This window comes from Dasypus novemcinctus, chromosome 7 (genome assembly GCF_030445035.2).
Source record: "Dasypus novemcinctus isolate mDasNov1 chromosome 7, mDasNov1.1.hap2, whole genome shotgun sequence".
In the NCBI taxonomy this organism is placed as follows: domain Eukaryota; kingdom Metazoa; phylum Chordata; class Mammalia; order Cingulata; family Dasypodidae; genus Dasypus; species Dasypus novemcinctus.
The window spans coordinates 8,802,257-8,827,191 of NC_080679.1; the positions used below are offsets into that span (position 1 = coordinate 8,802,257).

The window sequence follows — 24,935 nt, forward strand, 5'->3', positions numbered from 1 at the left end:
AGGGACGACAACACATTGCACTATTGAGACGAGATGACGCAGAAATCCTTCACATCCCAAAGACAGTTTTATTTACTGGGGAAAATCAACCCAGAGCAGAAAGGAACGCGGTTGTGTGTGGCTCGGGGGAGGGGGTCTAGGAAGTTTTGAGCCCCGCGTTTCCTGGGGCTTTTCTAACAAAGTGCCACTCGCTGCAGGACTTTATTCTCTCAAGGCTGACATTGAGGGGTCGGTGGGCTCTGGCGGCGGCGCGTCCCTGCGCCACGTGGCTCCGTCCCTGAACTGGGTCGCTCTCCTCGGCCTGCAAGAAGCCCCAGCCGAGCAGGCCCGCCCGGCCCAGCGCGGCCTCATCTTCATGAGCGGCATCTTCCGAGACGCTGTTTCCAATCAGGTCCACGCCCATAGGGCTGGGGTCTCTCTTTGGGGGCGGGAGACAATTTAATCCATTTCAAGCCCATCATCTGCGTCTGGGAGTGGGCTTGCCACAGTGAACGTTCTTACCCAAGATCTTCAGACCGCCCTCGTGTCTGACGGAGCCCAAAGAGCCGGGGGTGTAAAGTCAGAAGAAGTCGGAGACGTCGCACGCCAGCGGGAGGGCGTCGGGCCGGAGCCCAGTTTGTGCCCCGTGGGAGTTTTACCCCCGCTGCAGAGCCGCTCGCTCTGAGGACCACGTGAGCCGTGGAGAGGACTCCGGACTCCTGACACAAACGCCGCCTTTTGTCACCAACACAGCCTCTCCCCGCCGTTCCTCACCCGCCGTCCCTCCACCCCGCCAGCGCGCCTCTAGATTTTGGCGCTCCTGTGAAGGATCCAGGCAGGCCCCGCAGGGTGGCTGGGACACCAAGCACCCCAGGAACCTTCCAGGAGAGTGTGTTCACCTAGCTTCAAGAGTGACTCGGAACTGCACCTCCCTCTTGAATGCACCTTATCGAACTTGCCACTTACAACCGAGAGTGTTTACGGAGGATTTTTGATAGTCGAAATGGGCACAAGAGTGAGGCTTCCTGGCACCCCTCTTTCTTGGACCCGAATGAGGAGCTGTGCCACATGTGCCACACGCTGTGCAAGCCAAGGGGGATAAGGATCCGAACTGGTGGGGGAGGCCAAGAGAGCTGTCCAGAGAGGGTGAAAGGTGAGTGGGTCCGAAGGGCGAGGAGGAACCTGCCAGGCAGAGAGCTGAGCAGCGGCCTAGAAAAGACACGGGGGGCACCACGGAAAAATGGAGCATGGTGTGGGCAGAGACGGAGAGGAGGCAGAGGGAGCAGGGCCAGCACGGGGACGGGAAGCCTCGGCGCTGGGGACTCTGCACGTGGGTAACTGTGGCTGCAGAGAGGAGCTGGAAGGCACAGTGCCGTTTCCTTTGAAAACTCCTGCCGGAGTTTAGAGGAGATGCTACCGGGAGTTGGGCAGTGGGGTGGGATGCAGGGGCACATGGTAACGGAGGAGACCCCGGACGGCCTCCCCGCTCCCCAAAGCCTTGTCCAGCGGGCCACACCATCCACGAGGAGCTGGGCAGGTCTGGGTGGGGCTGGCTTTATCCAGGGCAGGGGAGTGAAGCCAACAGCAAGCTCTGTTTGGCTAAGCCGAGGCACCTGGAGGACATGCCACTAAGCAACCGGAAGTGCTCGGCTGAGTTTGAGCAGGATAAGCCGTTTCTGAGCTACCACATGCCTGCGAGTCCCTGGAACTCCTATGGGAATGCAGAGCCCGGTGGCGGCCTGGGGTGGGCAGGAGGGAGAGGTAGCACACACCACGCTGTAGTTTTTGAAGATTAACCGTTATTTCTGTTTATTATTGATGGGGTGGGGGGATGTGCTATTACCCTGGGCCAGTGCTTTAAGAGGTGCATAACTTTTGTGACTAATAGAAGAAATTGTATCATTGATGGGGACTAAGTGACTATAGCAGGTGCCGAGGGCAACTTCTCACTCCCTAGTGGGAAGAAGAGACATGATGAGGGGGCATTTTTTGGGGGATTTTGGAATTGTCCTAAATGATATTGCAGGGTCAGACGCTGGACTTTATATATCCTGTCATAACCCACTGAATACCAGGGGAGAGTGTGAACTACAGGGTAAACTTATCCACGTGGTGTAGCAGTGCCCCAAAATGTGTTCGCCGAGTGCGATGAGTGTGCCACAAAGATGGGGGAGGTTGTTGGTGTGGGAGGAGTGGGATGGGGGGTGGGGGTTATATGGGAACCTCTTATGTTTTTTATACTGTAACCTTTTTTGTGATGTATGTATCTTCAAAAAGAATATAGTTGACAAAAATGATGGGGGTGGGGTATATGGGAACCTCAAGTTCTTTTAATGTGATTTTTTAATGTGTTTTTTAAAATGTTCTATTAACTTTAATAAAAATTTTTTTTAAAAACCCAAGCAGGCACGTTTGTGCGCAGCCGTGATCCTGAACCGTAACCTTTCCCAGGTGGAGCCCCAACACGCGCCGCCCCATCCATGGGAAGTGCAGACGAAGCCGCCAGGAGACCCTTGGGAACGTATTTTTACAGTAAAGACAGAGGCAGCCAGCCCCCTCGGGACCGAGCCCAGGGGCTCCCCACACCTGGAGGTCCCCCCCCAGGTGCCATCGGGGGAGGGAAAATCTAGTTCCGGCCTCCACCGGAGCCAGGCAGGGGACAGAAGGGCACCCGGCGGCGGCAGTGCCCCTCCCCACTGGGGGCTGCCGCGGTCCTCCCCGCTCCCTGAGCTCCTTCCTCCCCAGCTACGAGGGATTCTCTTCCCGACAAGAGGCCCTCTCGCCTCCCTCCCCGCCCTGGACACTGGCCCCAGACCTCCCTCTGGCGCCCTGCAGCCCTGAGCCCCGTGGGCCACCGCTGTCTGGGACCACCCACCCCTCGCCGCCCTGCCCCTTCCCACTTGTGTGGTCCCAGTAGGGCTGGGACTCTTCTCCCCGGCCGCTGCCCCCAGTTTTCGCAAAGCAGTTCTTCGTGGTCCGGCCGCACCCCCCAGCCCCAAACCTCTGGCCGAGTTCAAGTCTCCCCACCTGACACTCACAGGCCTCCACGACTCGGTCTCCGGAATTTCCAGGCTCACGGCTCACCTCCCCCAGGCCAAAGCAGCCAGTGACACCCTTCCTTGCTGCTTCCCAGCCCCTGCCTTTTCCCTCCAACTGGACACCCCCTCCTCTCCCCTAGCCTCCAGGACACCCCGGGCCTCCCCTCCCACAGCCTCCAAGTTCCCAGAGTGACTCCCGGATGACGTGTGGCGCCCGTGTCCCGGGGCCTCGGATTCAAGCGGCCCCAGGGCCACCGTGCTCAGGACGGCCAGCTCGGGCCTCAATCCACCCGGGAACGCCATCCCTCCATCCCCCACCCCCCGCCTCTCCTGGATGCTGGGAGGTCACCAACCCCCCTGCCCCCGCCCCCATCTCCTTTTGTCTCCCCTGCTCCCCAGAGTCCGGGAGGACAGGAGGGGCAGTAGAGCTCACTTGTTTCTCACTCCTAACAAACGAGGGGTTCTCTTTTGTGTAAAGGCTGATTCGGAAAAGACGCTGCCCCCGCTCCTCCCCGGGCGCCAGGAGGTCAGGCCCTGACCACACACGTCACAGTCCAGAGCCCTCTGCGGATGCTGCTGGCGCGCTCGGGACGCTGCGGCCACCACTCGCCGCCGCACGGGTTTCAGAACCACAGCCTGTCCTCGGGGTGGCCCCTCTGCCAACATTCGGGGCCTGAGGAGCCAAGTGAAAGCGAACAAGCCAAGAAGAAACAATTCAACACAGGCATCCTGGCACCGCAGCCCGACCTTCTCAACAGCCCCCCGGCGGCCTCTGCGTGGGGACAAGGGACGGGGACAGCAGGGCGCGAGGTCCCAGGTCCCGGCCGGCCCCCGGGGCAGCGGCCGCCTCCCGGACCCTCCCTTGCAAACCCTGGTAAAGCCCTGTTTAAAATGACTCATGCTCACCACGGGCTGATAATTTCTGGAGTACCCTGTTCATTGCATCAGATTTCCTCCGGGTTATTAAAAAAAAAGCGTGTGTTTCGCGGCCCACGCTGCGGTTTCAGCGCCAGGTTCTGCCGACCGAAACGCCATCAGGCCAGCCCATCGCGCTCCCCAAGAAACGGCGAAGTCCGGCGGCCCCCAGAGTCCCCAGGGACCCTCCCAGCTGAGTCTTCCTGGAAGCAACTGCCAGAAACCCAGCGCCCTGGCTCTGGCCCTGAGCTGCGCGGCCCCCAGCCAACACCAGTCCCCGAGGCCTGGCGGGGTCTTGGGGGAACACCTGGCCTTAACGGGGTCACCCGGGAGGGCTTTCGGGGAGTCTGAGTCTGTAAAGGAGGCAAGTTGGTGAGCTGGGGAGACCAGAGAGCATGCCTGGGCCCCTCAAGACCTAAAACCCCATCTCTCTCCAACTCAGCAGCCCCGAGGGCAGCCAACTCCACACCCCAACTCCATCATGCACCCCAAAGCGAAGCCACGAGCCGCAGGCCTCTGTGCCCGACTGGCCAGGGCAGTGGCAGCGTGTGAGAAGCTGGCGGGTGACAGGTGATCCTTCGGGCTCCTTCTCTGTGCCGGCGGCCGTGTTTCCAGGAGTGGCCGAGCAGCGGACGGGCTCCAGCTATGCGAGAGGAGGGCTCAACTGCCCACCACCCTGGCGGGGGCTTCCTCCCAGGGACAGAACCTCCCTCTGTCCACCTCCCAGTGGGCCGCCGCCTCTGGGGGAGAAAAGAGTGTGGCCCCACGGAGGGCACCGACAGGCAGGGACCCCTCCCAACGCCAGGAGCTTAGCTCCATTTACAAGGGTCCGCATTTTCCTGCCTTTCAACTGGGCTCAGCTTCCGACACGGCAGCAGCAATTCGGAATTCTCCGGCAGGCACTGCCAGGCGTCCGGGTGAAGGAAGGACGAGGTCTTGGGCAGAGCCATGCATTCCAGCCCCGGGCCAGAGACCGCAGCATCTGCCTAGTCCTCCTGGGACCAGCACATCAGGGCAGCTCAGTGAATGTCCACAGGGCACCCACCTCTAGGGACAGGGTGTGTGCCCAACACTGCGACAGAAGGAGACGTAAATAAGCAGTTGGTTCTCAAGGAGTCCATTTCTGAGACAAACGCAAAGACTGTAAAACTCGGGAAGGAAGGAGAGCAGAGGTCCTGCGCTAGGCGAGGATGAGTGATGTCAAGCCCTCATTGGCCTGTCCAAGGCTGGTGTTACAGGTTGAGCTGTGTCCCCCAAAAGACATGCTAAGTCCTAACCTGTGTCTCAGTTTGCCAGGGCTGCTGTAACAAAAGTGCCACGGCCTGGGACTTGAACAGCAGAAATCTACGGTCCCACAGTGCTGGATGCTGGACATTGGAAATGAAGATGGCGGTGGGACCATGCACTGCCCTGGCTCCAGGGGGGTTGGCCGGCAGTCCATGAGCTTCCTTGGCCCTTGTGGCATAATTCAGTGTCTGTGTCTGCCACACAGCTGTCTCTCTGTCCATCATGGTCATCTGTCTATCAGTGTCCACACTTCCTCCCCTTCGAAGGACCCCAGTCACAGGGGTAAGGCTCACCTCCTTCAGCTTGGCTTCTTCTTAAGTAGTTTCCTCTTCAAAGACCCCTCTCCAAGTAAGGCCAGACTCACGAGGTTGGGGCTCAACCATTTCTTTCTGGGGGACACAATTTAACCCCTAACACACTGGGACCCAGGAATGTGACCGTGCTTGGAAAGAGGGTTTTCCAGATGGAACCGAGGGAAGATGAGGCCGCTGAATTAGGGGAGCCCTAGGTCAGTGAGGCTGGGAATCCTTACAGAGGAGGAGAGCCACAGGAGGGGAGGCCAGTGGACACGCAGGCAGGGCCCGGAGGGACGCGTGTGCGAGCCCACGGACCCCGAGGCTGGCTGGCCACCCCCGCAGGCGACAGGCCAGGAAGGACGCCCCGGCGGTGTAGGCGGCAGCGCGGCCCTGCCCACACCCGGGCTTCAGGCTTGCGGTGCCCAGCAGCGCGGGCGAGGACGTGCTGCTGCGGGAAGCCCACCCAGCAAGACCCGGGGGGCGTGGGGAAGCAACCCGCAGCTGTGGAGCCCGCCGAGCGGGGAGCTTCTTACTGCTCCCTGTTTTCATTGTGGGAAATGATGCTGGGGGTGGGAGGAGGTGGCACGACGATGCGGAAAGTCTGAAGATCAGGAGATGTGTTCACGGGCAGGAGACGAGACGAGCAAACCCAAGCCTGGGAGTGACGGGGTTAGGTGGAGGCGGGGGCCGGGGCCGGGGAGGACGGGAGCCCCACGCCCGCCTGACTGCGCCCCAGCTTCTTGCGGGACTGGACGCCCCGCTGTGGCGTCAGGGCGGGTGCTGGAGTAACACGGTCACAGACGCCGGGGGCTCCCCAGGCTGCGGGAATCAAGCCCAACTCCCCGCACCCACCCGCTGTCCACCCCCACGCCGCCGGCCCCGCACCCGCTGTGCTCTCACGAAAACCGACCGCGTTTCTGTCACTTGGCTCCAAAACAGGCCCCAGAACTGTGCCTCTGGGACCCCCCCCCACCTATGTGAAGCCCCCCCAGGGTCTCCGGCCGCGCTGAAGCCCCCCCAGGTGAAAAGGACGCCCGTGAAGACTGCCGCTCCCGACCCGCGGCCACGGGGAGGCCCCTCTCCAAGGGGTCGGCTGCGCACCAGTCTCGGCCAAGGAGGGCCCGGGGCCACCTGTCCATGGGACGGAGGTTTCGTTCGACACCAAGGACACGGCGTGAGGTGCCGCCAGAGTCACGGAGGCCTGGCCCAGGCCCCTTCCCCCCACCTGCTTGAAGGTTCCTGGGAAAACGCCACGAAACGCAGGCCGGGGGCCACTGGCAGCCCAGCAGGTCTCAGGCGGGGGGAGTGTGGGGGTCTCGGCAGGAGGGAGGAGGTCTCTGGGCACTGGTTCCTGGACGCTCCTACTGTGCCTCCCGCCCCGCCACATGGGCTGTGCCCCCGTCACACGTGTTGTGCCCCCCACCCCGTCACACGTGCTGTGCCCCCCCGCCCCGCCCCACATGCTGTGCCCCCACCCATCACACGGGCTGTGCCCCATCACACGGGCTGTGCCCCCATCACATGTGCTGTGCCCCCTGCCCCATCACACGTGCTGTGCCCCCTGCCCCATCACACATGCTATGCCCCCTGCCCCATCACACATGCCGTGCCCCTGTCACACGAGCTTCAGCAGAAACGCCACCCCTGCCTCCGTCTGCCCCCCACCCTCCTCGCTGAACACAAAAGCGTGAGGGGCGCAGGGCTTGCCCAGGCTCACGGCACACGGGGTTTAGAGGGATGGTCAGTGCAGCCGTGGGCTGTGGTCGGCCCCGCTTAGTCTCGGGGAGGGCCAGGCCGCCTGGAGGGACAGCTGACAAGCACGTGGGCGGTGGGGCAGATCTGGTGACCAGCCCAGACGAGAAATGCTCCCAAACACAGGCCGCCAGCCGGCTGCCAGGAAGGAAAAGCACGATCATCTCTGGAGACGCCACAGCAGAGGCACGCGGGGTCAGTCCAGTGGCCGAGGCTGGCCCAGGGGCTGTGAAGAGGGACTCAGGCTCCCCTGACTGCGGACACTGCCCGATGCGGTTTCCAGACATGGGCAGGGATGAGCCGCCCTCCTTACAAACACCACAGTCCAATGCTTTAATCAACCTGCTTTTTACAACTTAAGTTTACTTTACAGGGAACGCTCTCCTGCTCCCGTAGACAGGCTGGTGGTCTGCCTAGGGGTCCACCTTGGACACTGCTCCAGGACATGCAGATCTGGCGCCTGTCAGATTGTGCTGATGAGGAAACTGAGGCTGGTTCAGATTTTACTGGAAGAGGTTTTCCCTGATGTCTGTTGATGAGGCTCAGGTTAAAAGGCCGGATCAGACAAGCCAGTGAGGGGGGCATTTCCAGGTGTCACTGACGCCCCTGGCCCTCCCGACACCTCTCGTTGGGGACATTCATACACTGGGCCTCTGAGGTTCACGGTCAACACAGGGACTTGATACCATGAAGAAACAGGCACCATGGAAACCAAGAGCAAAGGAGGAGTGGCCGAGACCTGAGCCAGGCAAGCCAGGGGCGCCGCAGGAAGAAGAGCCAGCGCGAGGAGGCCGGGTGCCTGGCCCGTGACCCCCGCAAGGCGCGGGCTGCATTTGGGGGCCGTGGCCACGCAGAGGGGGCCCTCGTCCTCGGCTGGCTGCTCCAGCGTCTGCCTCTTTGCCTGGACGGAAGGGAAGGATTTCTATTTTCTTCAACAGTTTTGTCAAGGATCTAGCCCAGTGTCTGGCACATTAGAGATGCAATAAAATTTGTGGAACGCATGAATGGATTTCCTTCCTGTAAAGCCACAGCGCCCATGAATTACTGATCAAGATATCTGGAGCAACAGACCAGTTACTAATCAAAGAATTTAATCACATTTACTAAGAATGCTGAGAACAGAATTCTTATTCCTTCTCCCGTCCCGGCTGACCCTCACATACATCTGCCCTGAGGAAATCAGACAGAGATAAAGTGACTGTTCAGAGCACTGTTTACAGTGACAGAAAAGGAAACAGCCATTTTTTTACCCGACAAATGGGACTGAGTGCACTGAATCTACAAGAAATTAAAATTCATTTTCTTGGAATACTTAATAGAATGGAAAAAGCATACAACAAAATATTAAGAATTAAATCCACAAATTTTATAAAATCTCATTTCATTTTATTTTTAAAAGTATCTACAGAAAAAGAAGAGGCAAATTTCACACTAAATGCTGGCACTGATTATCTCGGGGTATCAAGCATGTTTGGTAATATTTTCTTCTTCATACTGTCCTTAGTTTTCCCAAGCTTTCTACTTTTTATACTAAAAATGCATTTTTATAAAATAAACTCCCACTTTTATTTGTGAAACCAAAACACCAAGCCATGATTCCAGCAGGTTCTTTCCAACCTTGCGAGACCATTTTCTATGTATCAAGGTTTGCAACTCAGGCTGGTTCTGAACAGTTACAAACACTTGAGAGAGCACCTAAGTCCATGAACTAACCCCAGAGCACCTGCAGTGATGTACTAACCCCAGAGCATTCACAGTGATGTACTAACCCCAGATCATCTACAGTGATGTACTGACCCCAGAGCACCTGCAGTGATATACTCATCCCAGAGCATCTACAGTGATGTACTAATCCCAGACCACCTACAGTGACGTACTGACCCCAGAGCACCTACAGTGATGTACTAACCCCAGAGCACCTGCAGTGATATACTGACCCCAGAGCATGTACAGTGACAAACTAACCCCAGAGCACCTATAGCGACGTACTGACCCCAGAGCACCTACAGTGACAAACTGACCCCAGAGCACCTACAATGATGAACTAACTCCAGAGTAGCTACAGTGATGTACTAACCCCAGAGCACCTACAGTGATGTACTGACCCCAAAGCGTCTGCAGTGAGGTACTAAGTCCACAGCACCTACAGTGACATACTCATCCCAGAGCATCTACAGTGATGAACTAACCCCAGAACGCCTACAGTGATATACTCATCCAGGGGCACGTACAGTGATATACTCATAGCAGAGCACCTACAATTATGTACTAACCCCAGAGCACCTACAGTGATGAACTAACCCCAGAGCACCTACAGTGATATACTAATTCCAGAGCACTTAAGTTGATAAACTAACCCCAGAGCACCTACAGTAATGTACTAACCCCAGAGCATCTATAGTGATGCACTAACCCCAGAGATCCTACAATGATATACTCATCCCAGAGCATCTACAGTGATGTACTCACCCCAGAGCACCTACAGTGTTGAACTAACCCCAGAGCACCTACAGTGACCTACTCATCCCAGAGCACCTACAGTAATGTACTAACCCCAGAGCACCTATAATGATGCACTAACCCCAGAGCTCCTACAATGATATACTCATCCCAGAGCACCTACAGTGACATACTCATCCCAGAGCACCTACAGAGATGTACTCACCCCAGAGCACTGACAGTGATTTACTAATCACAGAGCACCTATAGTGACATACTAATCCCAGGGAGTTGAAGTCAGGAGTCCCAGTTCCAGCTCTGTGATTTCAAGTCCCTTAACTTTTAAATGAAAATAGGCAAGTACTCCTGTTCCTCCTAGCTTTATCACGCTACCAACTAGGAAACAAAGAGCTACTGATAGAAAGGAAATGTGGGAAGGGAAAAAAAGTCAATGAAGAAAGGATTTACAAACCCAGCAAGGCATGGACACACCAAGTGGGCTGCTGGCAGTTCTGTGGAGATGAAATCAATCTGACCCTGCTTCTCCTAGGAGTCAAGTCCGCAAGGGAAGCCAGGAGCCAGGCATGAAGTCCAAGAGCCACTGCATGGGACATATGCCAAGTTACAGCCACAAGTGGACATGGGGCAGCCTCCTGCTTTTACTGGAAGCCCAATAATAAAATTTTAAAAGGCGAGATGCCCGTGTGAACACTCTTACTGACAAACTGGGGTGTATTTATCAAAACCCATTTTAAGAGTTGAGGAAAACATTCTAGTTTATTTTTTTCTGCTCATCAATCAAGTATCTATAAGTACAGAAAAACAGAAAGAAATAAAAATATGACTCCAGTGAACAGATGTTCACAAATTACTTAACCATTCCTCTATGTTACACATGCAGGTTTCTAAATTGCTGCTACTATAAATGGCTCAGTAATAACCATTTTACACCTTGTCCTCCTCAGCATTCTGGATTATTTTCTTAGGCTGACTTTCTAGTAGAATATGAAGCACTGCCCACTGTTTTCTTGGAAGGTTGTGACAATTTATTCTCCTAACAGTGGTGGGTTTCTGTTGCCCACCCCTTTGCCGGTAGTTCAAGAAAAGCTTTGCTGAGCGGAGAAGTGGGAACGGACTATTAAGAGTTTAAATTCACATTCCTTTAAATGTTTATAAACTCACAATCCTTTGACAATTAGCCAAAAGTTTTTCAAATATTTATTATATATAATTTCCTATTTTGAGGACTATCGCCTTGCATCCTTTATATAATTATATTCTAAAATTTTATTCTATCAGTTGCAAATATCCTTCCCACTCTGTTGTTTGCACTAATTGATCTGCTACCTTGGTAGCATCTCTATTATGCAGCCAAATCAATCTTCCTTTTGTTTTCGTCCACTGCCTTAAAGCAAAGAAAGGCCTTCCTGAATGAGACATTAATATATACTGAACATACATATTTCAATTTTCAGATGCTTCAACTTATAATTTAATCAGAACACAGCCTGGAAGAATCTTTTCACCCCCCCCCAACTAACTGGAGGTGGAGATTTATCTCAATATCCAAGCTCTGAGTATAAGCAGATAAGTAATTTCACTTTCTTGGGAGTGAGTTGACAAAAGGCATATGATGTCCAAAGGCCTGATGAGTAAGAACATTAAACTGACTAAACCGATGGCACATATTTTAACTGACTGTAATAAATCTGAAAGCTGTCGTATCGACAGCAACTTTCTCTTTCAGAGCAGGCTTTGTCAATAGAAGCTCTCTCTGCCTTCAGACTCAATCTGATGACTTTTAATAAACTTTTTTTGCACAAGAAAGAATTGCAAGCCAATTTGAATATTCTTTTTTTTTTAATCTGTTCTGTGATCTTTTGGTTTCTTTCACCCCTAATGGGAAATTTGATAAATATTTATATCTATTTTCTTTTACTTTAAAAAAATGGTTTGTGTATTGACAGTAATGTACAAAGAATTTATTCAGCTGCTCAGTGAGGAACTTTACAAAATTAATCAGCAAACAGCTAAGCAATTACTCTTGCATGAGTTCCGGAACAATCTGTCCCCCTCTTGACCGATGTGAAGTCAACTTAATGTATTTTAAATGTGTATATACACTGGAGTCTGCATCTGGGCTATTCGGTATCATTAGTCTGCCTATTTTTATAGCAATATGAACCCTTATTTAATTCACGATGTTTTGCTATATGGAAGGACAAGTTTACATGCACCATTTTGATTTCAATGTCCCATTAGTTATCTGTACCTACTTGTTCCTTCTAAGTGAGTTTTAGAATAATTTAATAAAATGTCTCCCCATCTCCTCATTCCCTCAAAAAAGGAATCCCAATGACTGGGATTTTGCTGGAACTGCATTGTTAAGAACTGGTATCTTTCCAATATGCCATCTTTTCTTCCAGAAACAAGGTCTGTCTCTTTTTATTGAAAGCAGAGTCCCAGGGCAGTGGAGAGCAGATGGCAAGCTTTTTCTGAAAATGGCCAGGGAGTAAGCTGGGGGTGGGGAGGGCAGAAGGCCGTCTCTGTGTCACTCTGCCCTTGTAAGCCCCAAAGCAGTCACAGACACTGTCAAACAAATGGGCACACAGCTGAGTCCCAATAAACCTTTATTTACAAAAGGAGTGGCGGGCTGCGGTTTGCTGCCCCCTGGTGGAGAAGGTAGGAGCGTGCGGGGGGGTTGTCTGGAGTCTAGACTCAAGCTTGACACTGCCACTCTCTAGCTGGGGGTCTTTGGGCAAAAAAAACCCTTGACCTTATAAACTTTGGTGTCCTCAACTGTAAAACGGAAACAAACAAGATCGTTATGAGGCTTCAAGGAGATAAGACATGAGAAGCACTTCCCACAGCCATGGCAACAATGTGGACTAACGTAGCAACAGGAAAGAAGGTCTTCTTTAAAAACTCCAAAAATGTGTTCTTCAGACATTCCCTGGACCTCGAAACATTTAAAATTTAAGTTCTGATGTGGCTGCCCTGTGAATGGCATCTCTTTTCCTTGTTATATTTTTGACAGAGTATTGCTGGGAAAGAAGTCATTTCCACATCTGGGGCATTTTAAACTCGATAATCCAAACCCTGTTCAACACCCAGCTGAAGCATGACTACCCATTCTAAGAACATGCTTCACCTCCGGCATTCCCGCGTTTGTCGCAGCTCAGCCTGTTGTGCGCGGTCCCCTCCCCTTTTCCCCGCGGTCTCCTCCCCTTTTCCCCGGGGCTACCACATATCACCGAACCTTCCTCGCTGTAGCCCTCTCTGTTTGTTGGCCACCAGCGGCACTTTTACCTTCTTTCCCATCATCTGGTCAATGATGAGTTTAAAATATCCTCTACAACAAAAACTCCAAATAGAGTTTCCAAACAGAAAACATTACTTGCTCTTTTTTTTTTCTCTCTCTTTTTAAAAATTCTTTTCCAAAGCCAAACAAACCTTTAGAAGACTCTGGGAACTCTGGGCCTCTGCTGGCATCTGCAAAAGGAGCCTGGTGGACAGGACCCCTGAGTCCTTTTCTACACCTGAACTTTGGAGGATGGGTTACGTTCCAGCTCAAGATGACAGCAGTGACCAGGGTGACAGCAAGGGACAGCCCTTCTGCTACCAAGCTCCGCCATTCTCACACCAGAGAAGATTCCCCAGAGTCCTCCCTTTCCATTGCTCCTAAATCCAACTCACCAGCGAGTCCAGTCAGAGCCACCTCCAAAGTGCACTGTCCACCTGGCCTCTTCCGCCCGCTCTTCCTTGTTACTTCCACCTACAGACCACAGCTTTCACCTGCACCCACTGCCGCCGCCTCCCACCTGTCTCCCCGCACACACACCTAAGCCACCTTCCACCTACAGACCACATCTTTCACCTGCACCCACTGCCGCCGCCTCCCACCTGGTCTCCCGGCATACACACCTAAGCCACCTTCCACCTACAGACCACATCCTTCACCTGCACTTGCTGGGGCCGCCTCCCACCTGGTCTCCCTGGCACACACACACCTAAGCCATTCTTCCCGGAGCATCCAGGGATCTTTTAACAAAGCAAGTTGCTCCAGGGGAATCTCACTGGACTTGAGATAAAACCAAACCCCCTACTGTGGCCCCAGGGCCCTTGCACTGGTGGCTCCCCCAGGGCTGGCCAGCTCTAGCCCCCCTGAGTTTCACTTGACTGATAACCTCAGCCCCTCAGGTCTCAAGTCAACCATGTCAGCACTTCGGAAAGACCCTGCCTGGACCCAGCAACACAAGTACCCACTCCCCCACCCCCATCAGCTGTTTTCTTTACAGCACCTGCCTTTACCTCATCTCATCCCTTCTTACGTATTTCCTGGCTCCCTCCCAGAAGAACAAACTCCTTGAACCAACTCTGCCTTGTCCTCAGCTGTGCTCCGGCTCTCAGAACAGGGTCAGGTGTGAATTAATCACTCCAGAAAACAGGGTAACGGAATCCCACTCCAAGGAGAGCCTTCGGAGTGCCCCCTTCTCACCTTCCTGCCTCCACGAAGTCCTGAAGCGATGAAAACTATTAAAAGCAATCCCAGTGACCCGCCTGAATGTCTTTCCTTTTTGCTCAGAAATTTCAGGCACTCTTCACCTGCAAAGAGCGTGGGTGGGGAGAGACGTGGTCTTGCCCTCCACTGAAGGCGAGATCGGCAGTTTCCGTTTTTTTAGAGGAAAGGGGCAGCTTCGCTCTTGCCCAAAGGCTGAACCCACTACTGCCCACAGACCCAACATGAACAGCCGCCCCCCACGCGTCCTTCTCCACTTAGACGAGAATGGGGGCAGGGTGGCTGTTGTGCCCCTTCCACGGCCCTCCCCTCTCCCATCTCTTGGGTGCCCAGGAACTGACCCCTCACTGGTGGTAAGCACCCAGACTCTTGCAGAATGCATGCAGAGGCAGGGTGTCACATCAGAGTCACAGGAAAATCAAAGGCAGCTTCCATCCCACCTCCTCCCTCATCCCCTGCCCTCCTGCCTGGGGTCTGACAGTTGAAGCAACCTCCGATTCCAAAATCAGACAACCCATCCTTGACCGCACACGACGCTGCAAGCGCTCCTCTGTCCCCACCCTCCCTGAGTGATGGCAGTATAGGTGCACCCCCCGACTTAGCACCCGCAGAGCCTCCCTGCAGAGAACCGCTGCACACGCCGATCGTGTTGAGTCGGCCCGAGAGGCGGGGAAGCGGGGCTGCTCCTGCTCACGGGGAGCCCCCAAGCACCACCGGCATGCTCGCGGGCGACCCCAAACCCTGGCTGGATACTGGCAATTTGATTTGGCTCAACCTAATACAACCTGGAATAATTCCTCGCCAGCCTATCCACAAAGGGGGCGTCACTTACAATTTCTTAAATGGGTTTTTAAAGAAAGGGGTGAACAGGCGAGACTGCCTGGAGAAAAGGCAGGAGGGGCTGGGCACGGCGCGCCGCAGCGGCCCTCGTGAACGCACCGGTGGAGGGCCACCTGGAGGCCAGGGTGGCAAGAGACATGCTGCCCAAAATACCAGTATCCGCCCGGCTTGGCAGTGTGGTTTATTTCTAGACACTTATCCTAAGAAGGTAATTAAAGATGCAGAGAAAGATTGACTTCCACAAAGGCTCGCCGAAGAGGTGAGAGTGAAAACCAGGTAAAATTCTGATGATACATAGATGAGCAAATTCTAAACAGCCATTAATATGTATTTAAAAAGCATTTCTACATCATGAGAAACTGTGAGTATATTGAATTTAGAAAGCATTTTACAGGCACAGCTTCAATTCTCTCTTTTGTACATGGGAAGGCCCCATACCAAAAAATGCTAACAGAAACTCTAGCTGGGGCAAGACGCCGGGTGATTTATTTTGTTGTCTGTCATTTTTCTGTGTTTCTTAAATCCTCTAAAACCAACATGTTTTATCCCTGGGGGGGAAAGGCTGTCAGGTGGCGTTTTCTCTTCCATATCCTACAAGTCTTCTGTCTCTATGGTAACTGAAGCAACAACGGATGCCAGGGGGCGGGGGCTGCGGGGCAGGGCCACGTGGTGGTGGAGAGGGCCACCAGTCCCCCGGGTGCTGCGGCGTCAGTAACTTATAGAGCAGCCGAGGTCAGAGAAGAAATGATCACCTTTCCGAGCAGAGCAAAACATGTCACCGGCGCCGAGCAGCCGAAGGGAAATCACCTCGCTTTCCAAATCTCTTCCCATACAAAGAATCATCAAACCCGGGGACACGTTCCTGTGTCCATCCCTGGGGTGTGCGGGTGCCCTGGCCCCAGCCCCCGCCCGAGTGCGCCGTGTGTCCACTGCGAGCTCACCCGCCGGCAGGGCCCCCTGCTCTGCAGACTTCCCAGGTCCCTCGCATGCGCCACGCGTCCCCCGGGGGCAGACGCAGCACCCCTGGGAACCGCTGCTTTTACCTGAGCTCCCCGATCCCAGCCAAACGTGGGTGCCACGCAAATACGAGCCTGCGGGCAGGAGGCCGTGGAGGGCCCCTCCGCTACGCCCTCTGCACCCTGGCTCAGGGAGGTTGCTCGCAAAGTCAGGGTCAGACATCGGCACCCTTGGGCGTCCTTTACAGAGATGCCATATTGGACAGCACCCAGGGGACGCCCACCCCGGGCGAAGCATCGCTTCCCCAGACACACTGTCACCGCACCACCTAGAGCCTTTTTCTAGGCCACCCCCTACTGACTGCTCGCAGGTGCATCTGCCCTCAGTGACCTCCACCCCGGCTCCCATCACTGAGGTCCAGCTCTTGTCCACCCCCCATGCTCCCGGAGAAGCCCTGGCTGGCCTGGAGTGGACCGCCCCCAATACCGACATGCACTCAATCCCAAGAGAGATGGCTCTTGAACCATCCTTGCATTTCCCTCGCCCCGCACAGAGCAGCCCAATGACTAAACGGGGCCGGGGAGCACAGCCCTGGAGGCTCCCTCTGGAGTCTGGTGCAAACCCTGTGACCCCGGGAAGGTGTCGGATCTCCCTGTGCCTCAGTGTCCCCACCTGCAAGAGGGAGGGGCTCGCCCAGGAGATCATGCAGGCAGCGTGCTTAGCTCGAGGCCTGGGCTCAGTAGCTACCCGGAGGTGTCAGACTTAGGCTCGTCCCAGCACCCACAGGCTCGTGCGTAGGCCTCTATTTTTTACCACAAGTTTTTTGTAAGACACACCCTGGTGTTACAGGGCCTTGCTGCTTCCGGCTCACCTCTGTGGTCTGGAATGCAGTGATTTTTGCTGCCACTAAGAATTAAATCGGGTTGGGAGCTTTAGTAAAAGAGGCAATATAATTTCTTTATAAACCACTAAGCACCTCGTAAATTTTACCTCTGCCAGTAAAATTATTATTACAACTACAGGCTTAGCGACAGTCACTGCCTTATCTTCCCTAGTTTGAGCCACTGCAGGTGACCAAGGGGCTCCGGTTTTACCATGACACAGCAAGCCAGGCTCCTGAACCAGTAACTTTCAGGAAAAAGGCTGTGGAATTAAAGTGCTGGCTGGGAGTTTTATCCAGAAAAATCATATTCCTTCACATTTTCCCACCACCCTTCCCCGAGGCTGTCCCCTGAGAAAGGTGCCCACAGGGATTTTTCTTTGCAGAACCTCCAGGCCCCTTCTCTACCCCCCACGGCCTCCCACCTCCCAGCTTGTCTCTCTCTGTCCTTCTCAGACGCGCCTCACACGATCAGAACCCCAAGAAGCAGACAAAAATCAATCTCCTCAAACAGGTCTGCCTTTATCCCACAAATCCGCCTTCCTGTTTCCTGAACATACCTTCCTAAGATCCCAAACCACCGGCCATCCCCAGGCTGCTCACCACGCATTCCTGAAGCATGAATCTGACTCTAACAGTCAACAGTAATTATGCCTCTCCTTCCAAAGACTTCTAGAAAAATCTTGCTCAGTCACCTTGAGAGCCACGAGAAGGCATTTCTTTACAGTAAACAAATGAAGGCAAAGATAACTGGGACTTGAAAGCAGGCACTTTCACTAAGATACTGGAGCTAGGGCATCCATTAATAGGCTGAAACCATTCACAAAGAGGAGGGCAGGGACCAGGGACCCACAGACCAAGCAGAACCCGGCGGCAAAACCAGGAGGCTTCAAGGCTTCTCCCTCCCAGAGCAGTTGCTGCAGGGGCTCCCGAGGCCACCACGACCTGCCAGATCACCAAGATCCTCCTGAGGCGGCCCGGCTGGGTGGCAGCAGAACACATGCCAGCTGAAAGCACGCTTAGGTGTGCAATTAAAACCAAACGCGGCAGTGAAACCCCAGACAGAATTTTCCATCGGCTGGGAGAAGCCGAGTGGGAACCCGGCTGGGGGTGAGAGAGAAGCCTGCCTGGGGGCTGGGAGGAAAGTGAGCCCCCCAAAGAAACAGCTCCAGATCTGAGGGTCTCCCCTCCACCCCAGGAAGGAAAAAGGGCTACAAAAGGTCAACGCAGGGCCCGGGGAGAACGTCACTTGTGAAGGCCTGAGGATTTTATCTCTTCCCTCGACAGGCAGGCTATCTTCTTTTTCTTAAGGAGGTACCAGGGATTGAACCCAGGACCTCGTACATGGGAGGTGGGTGCTCAACCATGGAGCTACACCCACTCCCCAAGAGGTAGGGTTTTAATGCGTTTTTTGGCACAAACTGAATCTCACATGTGTTGATTTATCAAGAGAAAATAAGTCCGGCAAAAGCCCAGACCATGGAAAAGCTGCTTTGGAAACATTTCCTCTTCCGCCAACAGAATGACCCCTGCAGCCTGGGAACGAAGCAGGCCATCTTGTCACCTACACTTAAATGACGAAGAAACTGCGAGGTCTGCCCGTTCAGCATCATGCCTCTGGCCCCAAAGCTGGACACAGAAGGGTGGGGCTCACGCCGCTGGGGTCCCTGCCCCACTGGGCCTTCTGGGGTGGGTCTAGGTTTCTTCTCATGTGATCCTGTTTCCTCGTCTGTAAAGTATCATCAATGTTGTCTCCTCCTCCTTGAACTAGAGACTAAATGAGAGACACAGCATGGCCCAAAGAAGGAAACGCGTGGTCTGGAGGTTAGATGGGAGTGCTCGCAGCAGCTCTAGGCACGTGCCTTTGGACGATTACTGACCCCTGTGAACAGAGATGGCACACCTGCCTCACCAGGTGAGCACACAGCAGGTGCTTAGTGGCTATCTTTCTTCCTCATTGTCTTCCCTGGAGAGTACACAGTCAAGCACAGTCCTGGGACCCCAACAGCTCTGGGCCAGGGGCTCCAAACTTACAGTCCCCTAGAAATTGCCAACCCTATTTGAGTTTCCCACTTGGAGGCATCAGCATTTATTCAAAACCAATCACCATTTCATCTGCAGGTACCTCCCCCTTAATCAACGGTGCCACTTTCTCCCAAGCTTCAAATTCCTCAGATTGGGCAAGTTACTTTGCTTCTTGGCTCTTCCATTTCCTCATCTGTAAAATGGGGATAATACTACTATCTACCTCTTAAAACTGTGTGGATAAAATCTGAGAATACAGGCAAAGCAGCTGGCATGAAGCGCCTGGCACGAAGGCACTAAGTCGGGGTTTCTCACCTTTGGCACTCTGTAGTGCCATTTTGGACAGGATCGTTCTTGGTTGTGGGGCATCCTGTGCACTGTAGGATGAGTAGCACCCCTGGCTCTAGCACCTTCTCCCCAGGTGTGCTAACCCAAAACATCTCCCAACCCTGCCCATAGCATCCCGGGGACAGAAACTGTCCCTAGTTGAGAACCCAAAGTGAAGTTGTTATGAAATGTGCCGGTTTATCCTACTCCTTTAAATCTCAGTGCCTGGCCGGCTCGCTCCCCCCTAGTCTTTCTTGCTCCCTTCTTCTCCCCTCCAGCCGCAGGTCTCCCAGACTCCACCTGACAGCCACACCTGGCACATCTGTGCCCCAAGGGGTTCCCCTTTAATAGGGTTTCCCAACCCTGGCTGCTAGGGGAGGGTTTAAGCAACACAGACGCCCAAGTCCCGACCCGGGGCTTCACCAGTGTCTTTTCAAAAGCTCCCGTACAGAGTTCACTGTCATACCTGATGGAGAACCAGTGACCGGGACACCAGCCTGGATCCACTCGCCCACCCGCTCCACCCAGAATCCAAATCTTATTCTCTTAGTCTCATCTGCAATTCGCTGTCTTGCTATTTGTTCTACTCTGCCTTCTCTGGGCCCCACCACATCCTCCCTTTGTGTAATGACTTGGCCCAGCCCCAAACCCAATAAATCTCCTACTGTGTGCGTGGCCTCTTTATTTGTCCCACCATGTCCCATCCAACCACTCCACTGCAACAGAGCCTGAGGCTGGCCACTCCACCCAGAGCCTCACATCTGGCCCGCTAAGAAGGTCTCTTCCCTCGAAAACCCAACCCCATCCTGCTTGGCCTTGGCTCCACTTTTTTTTTTTTTTGCTTTTGCTTCTACTGTTCCCCTTCTGGGAATGATCACTCTGCCTCTTCTAAGCCTGGCCAAGTCCTTCTCTTCTCCAGGGTCCTGCTGTTCAACGCACCGTCCCTGGTCCACCTGCTCTCACTGACCAAGCCTCTCCCCAGTCACAAAACCACCTAAGGGTGAGCACTTCCTGCGTGTTAGGTGAGGTGCTGTGGCAATGCTCCCACGCACAGGATTCTCTGGGGCGCATCTGCTTTGTAGGATGTGTACCGGCCACATGCAGAGGCACCCCCAAAATCACTATCCCCCCACAGGCTGCAAATCTGGAATGCACTGATTGGACTTAGAGCCAAAGAACTTTTAACCTTGGAGAGATCGACGTGCTCTTAATAGATAACTGGCTGCCGGAGCCCACGCTGTCACCCGCTCAAGAGCGGCCGCCTCGCCCATCCCCGTAGCCTTGGGAAAGCCAGGCCACGAGGGCGGCGGGCGGGAAGGCGTCCAGCCCCGAGAGCAGGTGTGGCCGTGGCTTGTGTGCCGAGAAGCCCTGCTGTCCCGGCCTGCAGACCAGATTCAGCCAGAGCTCGCCGGGCGTGCGGCTGGACTTGATTTTTTTCCTGTGGTGGCTATCAGTCAGACCACAGCAATACAGCCCAGCACCTGGAAAACACACTGGACTGTGAGAGGTCTGCAGAGCGCAGCAGCACATGAGCCTGGGAACCACTCCTGCGTCCACCAACGCGAGAAGGAACAGGCACGCGGCGGTGACTCAGCTCCCACGACTCGGCCCTAAAAGGGAGGAACTACCGGTACACACAATCACCCGGATAAGCCCCACCGACATGTTGTCAAACAACAGAAGTCAAACAGAAAAGAGCAAGCAGCATACGATTCCGCTGATACGCCACTGGAGAAGAGGCTAAATTAATCTCTCAATAACGGAAGAGCAGTTGTGGGAAGAAGGCAGGGTTGCCTAGGACGGGACACAAGAGAGCTTCCTTGGGCGACGGGACTCTACTTTGGCAGGAATGTGGGTTGCGCAGGTGTGGGCATGTGCCAGGCCTCACGCACTTGGGATCTACGCATGATGCATGGAACTGGAAACAACGAGAAGAACTGCTCTACCTGACCCAGCATGCCCCTCTCACACTACACATGAAGCAACCCAAGCAGGTCTGCGAGATTCTGCCCGAAGTCACAAAAGCAAGCTCGGCAGAGCTGGGCACGGAACCCGGCTCTCCAAGCTCCCAGCCAGGGAGGCCAATCCTACCCGCAGCACCAGGGGGCTGCGGTGTTTCCCGGGCCAGACAGAATCATCTGGCATCACCTATAGCCAACAGCCCACGGCCTGCCCTCCTCCATCAGGGCACCTAGCCGCTGCAGACAGAGAGACCGACCCACACACCACACGGCTGCTCGAGGGTCCCTGGAGGCCACCAGTGTGCGATGTCCGATGCCTTGCCAGGGTGCCCAGGGCTCCTGGCTCAGCAAGGCCGGAGCAGAGATGGGAACGAAGGGAAGCAGGCAGCAGGAAGAGGGCCAGAGCACGCCCAGGGGACGGCAGGGTGAGGCAGGAAACCTCGGCGTGGCTGTGAGCAGGCCAGGTCCACGGGCCCACCGGTCAGCGGATGTGAAGGGAAAAGCTCGCCTTTCTAGGGGCGCCATCAGGCACGAGAGGAGGAAACACGGCGCTATGCCTGCCGTGCAGGACACACACGAGTGGGGATATGACCGCAATCAGAACGAAGACTCCAGATTGCTGGGGTTCTCCCTTAGGCCCATTTAAAGAATTTCATGAAACACCTTCATAAACCTCGGCCTTCTCGGTCGGTGTAAACGGTACACGCCACCCACTGTGACTCTCCGAGGAAGGTTCTGGATCTCTCCCTGCAGCCATCGGTTCTGAGCTGTGCTGGAACGCAGGCCTGACCTGGGGACCCCTTCGCGGAGGCCCCAGGTATCTTCTCGCTGTAGAGGCTGCTCCTGCTGTTCCCCCTTTACCAGCTGTCACCCCGTGAGATCTGTGTGGCACCTGTGCCATGACACCTGTGCCAGGGCACAGGGAAGGTTCTGGAGCAGGCAGACTTGCCAGAGTCCTGAAGCCAGCGCGCTCCGTCTGAGTAGACACCAAGTCTGCGGTCCCTGGCCGGGTGCCCTTCTCCCAGGCATCCTCTGGAGCCCCGCCCCCCCAGCGGCCCCTGCTGGAACTGCTTGTTCGACCACCTGTCTCTCCAGCCACACCATAAGCTCTGGGTCGGCAAGGCCCGTGCGTCTTTGGGGACCCCCAGGGCCCAGGGCAGCTCCCAGCACGAGGTGACAGTCCCTGGAGATGAAGCAAGGGCTTTGCATCTCTCCCACCTCTTGGTGAACGTGGCCACTCGTCAAACGCAAGACTTCTTTGGTCACAGCCTCCTTTGCTTCTCTCAGTTGCAGGTGCATGTTCTGAAAACCTAAACTGAAGCGGATCCTTCTTCATTTAACTCAAGAAGCAGCACGTCCATGAAACACACGGGTACTGAGGGTTCACACGATGTGCTCTCACCCGCCATGAGGGACACAAAGCGCAGCACAACCATCCCTGGGTTTAGAGGGACGAAGACGCACACCCGAACCCGCAGGGCCGAACAAACAAACGTGTCAGGCAACGTGTGCCCGATACCTGGTATGTGCGAGGCACTGCTCCAAGGGCTTTCCGGACAGTGTGTGACTTCCTTTAAACCTCACCACCCTATGAGACAGATACAGACCACCTCCATTTCACAGGCAGGGAAACTGAGGCACAGAGAAGCTGGGGGACTTAGCCAAGGTGTCACGGCTACGGATTGGTAAGGCCAGGGGGCTCCAGGACTTTCACTGCCCTCCCACCGCCAACGTCAGGGGCTCAGCGCAGGTGGAGCAAGGAGGCCTGGTGGGGAAGCGGGCAAGGGAGTTGCGGCAGGTTTGCTGAGACAGTGGTTATTTCCAGTGTGGGAAGTTGTTAGGCCCCTGCTCAGAGACAGGCTGGGGAGCAGGGGGCTGTGCGTGGTGGAGAGCAGAGGAGGGGAGCACAGTGAGGGTGCGAAGGGTAAGGAGGGGTGAGGAGACCCAAAGGACAGGAGACCCCTCCACAATCTCCAGCAGGACAGAGAAGGCGAGCAGAGACACTCCCCAAAGCCGGGAGGCCAGACGCAGGGACGTTGCCGGCAGGGAGAGGAAGTCCCGAACCAGCCTCCCAGGATGCTGCCGACCGAGGTGGCAGATCGATGCCGGCACGGCCCACGTGGCCAGCGCGGAGTTAAAAGAGGGTGACGGGTAGCTCCTGGGCACGCCAACCTGGGGGTGCCCGCGGGACGGGGGCGCAGGCGTTTTTCAGCAGGGGGGCGTGGATCTGGGCTGGAGTCTAGAACAGGTTTGGGGGAGAGAAGAGAAGGTCAGCGCCCGCGGCCACGGGCAGGGCCAGGCAGGGGTTCCAATTGCGGGGCGGGCCCGCCGGTGGAGGAGGCTAGAAGAGGGAAGAGAAGAACAGGAAATAAGGGTGGACACGGCAAAGGAGCAAGCCCTGCCGCGGAATCCCCCTCCTCTTCTGGCTCCTAAAGATTCTCTTATCTTGACTTTCTGCTGGACAGGAGGCTCTGTGAATCGCATTCCTTAGAAGTCAAAGGGTCAGTAATCTTTGCAAGGCGGAGGCTGCGCGGGCTGCATCTCAGAGCTCTGGAGGCGGGTGGGGAGGCTTAGGGGGACCCGGGGACAGGTATTCAGAGCCACTGTTACGTAATCAAGCCAATCGAAAGGGGGCACATTCTAAGGCAGATCAGCTCATTCCTGGACAAGTCCAGAGAACACAGGCTGTTGTCCCTCCACCCGGCCCCTTGGGCAAACAGCAGCCCTGCTCCTGGAGCCCAGGGCCGGGCCCCCAGGGAGGCCGAGTGAAACAGGCACCTGCTCCGCCATTAAAAAAAGTCCAAACATAAATGAGCAACTCCAGGGTGAATCACCCCCGCTTGTCAACAGAGACTCGGATACAAGTCTGTACCCGGCAGAGACAAAACGTATTCAACCTATCTGACGGGTTTCGCCCGGGAGTGAGTCCAGCAGCCCTGGAATCCAGACCTGTGACCTTCCAGTAACTCCCGGCTTGTTTTCCTTCCAGAAGAGCTGGGAAGTGAGCAAGTGCGGCCTGGAGGTAGAAAGGGCCCAGTCAGAACCGTGGGCAGCCTGGAGAAGCTTCTTTCCAGTCTCCAGCTAAAAAGTACCTGGCAGTTCTTCTCCTACCCAGGAGGTAAGGAAAAAAGAACCTGGAGAATAATAAGCACCCACCAGAAGAAACTTTCACCAAGGCCCCACCGTATGCTTCCCTGCTGCCCTGCTGTATTTTGTAATGGTGCACACCCAGACTTCTAGATGATTTTTCCTGGCCTGCGCTCTGTTCTCCCTGCAGTGTGTGCACTGGCCCCGTGCAGAGGCTTCGCTTAGCTCTGACATTCAGTGACGCTTGTGGGTCCACGGGGCCTCTTTCCCTGCAGAATCAGCCCCACCACGGCTCCACGCTGGTGCTGGAAAACGGGCCTCGGTCCTTTCGGCTTATGGACCTCCTCCTGCCACCGCCACCCGCTCCCCCCAGCTCCTGTCCTCATCCACCTTGCATGGCCGCCCGATCCGAGAGGGGGCCTGCTCCTTCCTGCTACCTCCCCTGGAACCAGCTCCCCCAGCGAGGCTGCAGATCCTGTCCTCGTGGAGGGTGGGGTCGAGGGTCAGGGGGCGCCACCCCCGGAGGGCGCCTTCCAGGTCTCACCTGCAGTGTCCCTGATGCTGAAGGCAGGTGGCGACGCTCCCCTTTCTCTCCAGCTGGCCTTCAAGGCCGGGCTCCCACTGCTGGGAGAA

At 55.2% G+C, this 24,935-nt stretch overlaps 1 protein-coding gene across 10 annotated transcripts in view; it reads right to left on the bottom strand.

Annotated features, from left to right (window-relative positions):
- Positions 1-24,935, bottom strand: part of SH3BP4 (SH3 domain binding protein 4) — a 96,627-nt gene that overhangs the window by 22,929 nt on the left and 48,763 nt on the right. The window contains exon 1 of one of the 10 annotated variants that reach the window (XM_071216045.1): positions 3,924-4,147. The exons of the other annotated variants lie outside the window; for them this stretch is intronic. The gene's annotated coding sequence lies outside the window, so the exon portion shown is untranslated. Of the gene's footprint in view, positions 1-3,923; positions 4,148-24,935 lie in introns of those variants that run through there. 10 annotated transcript variants of the gene reach the window in all.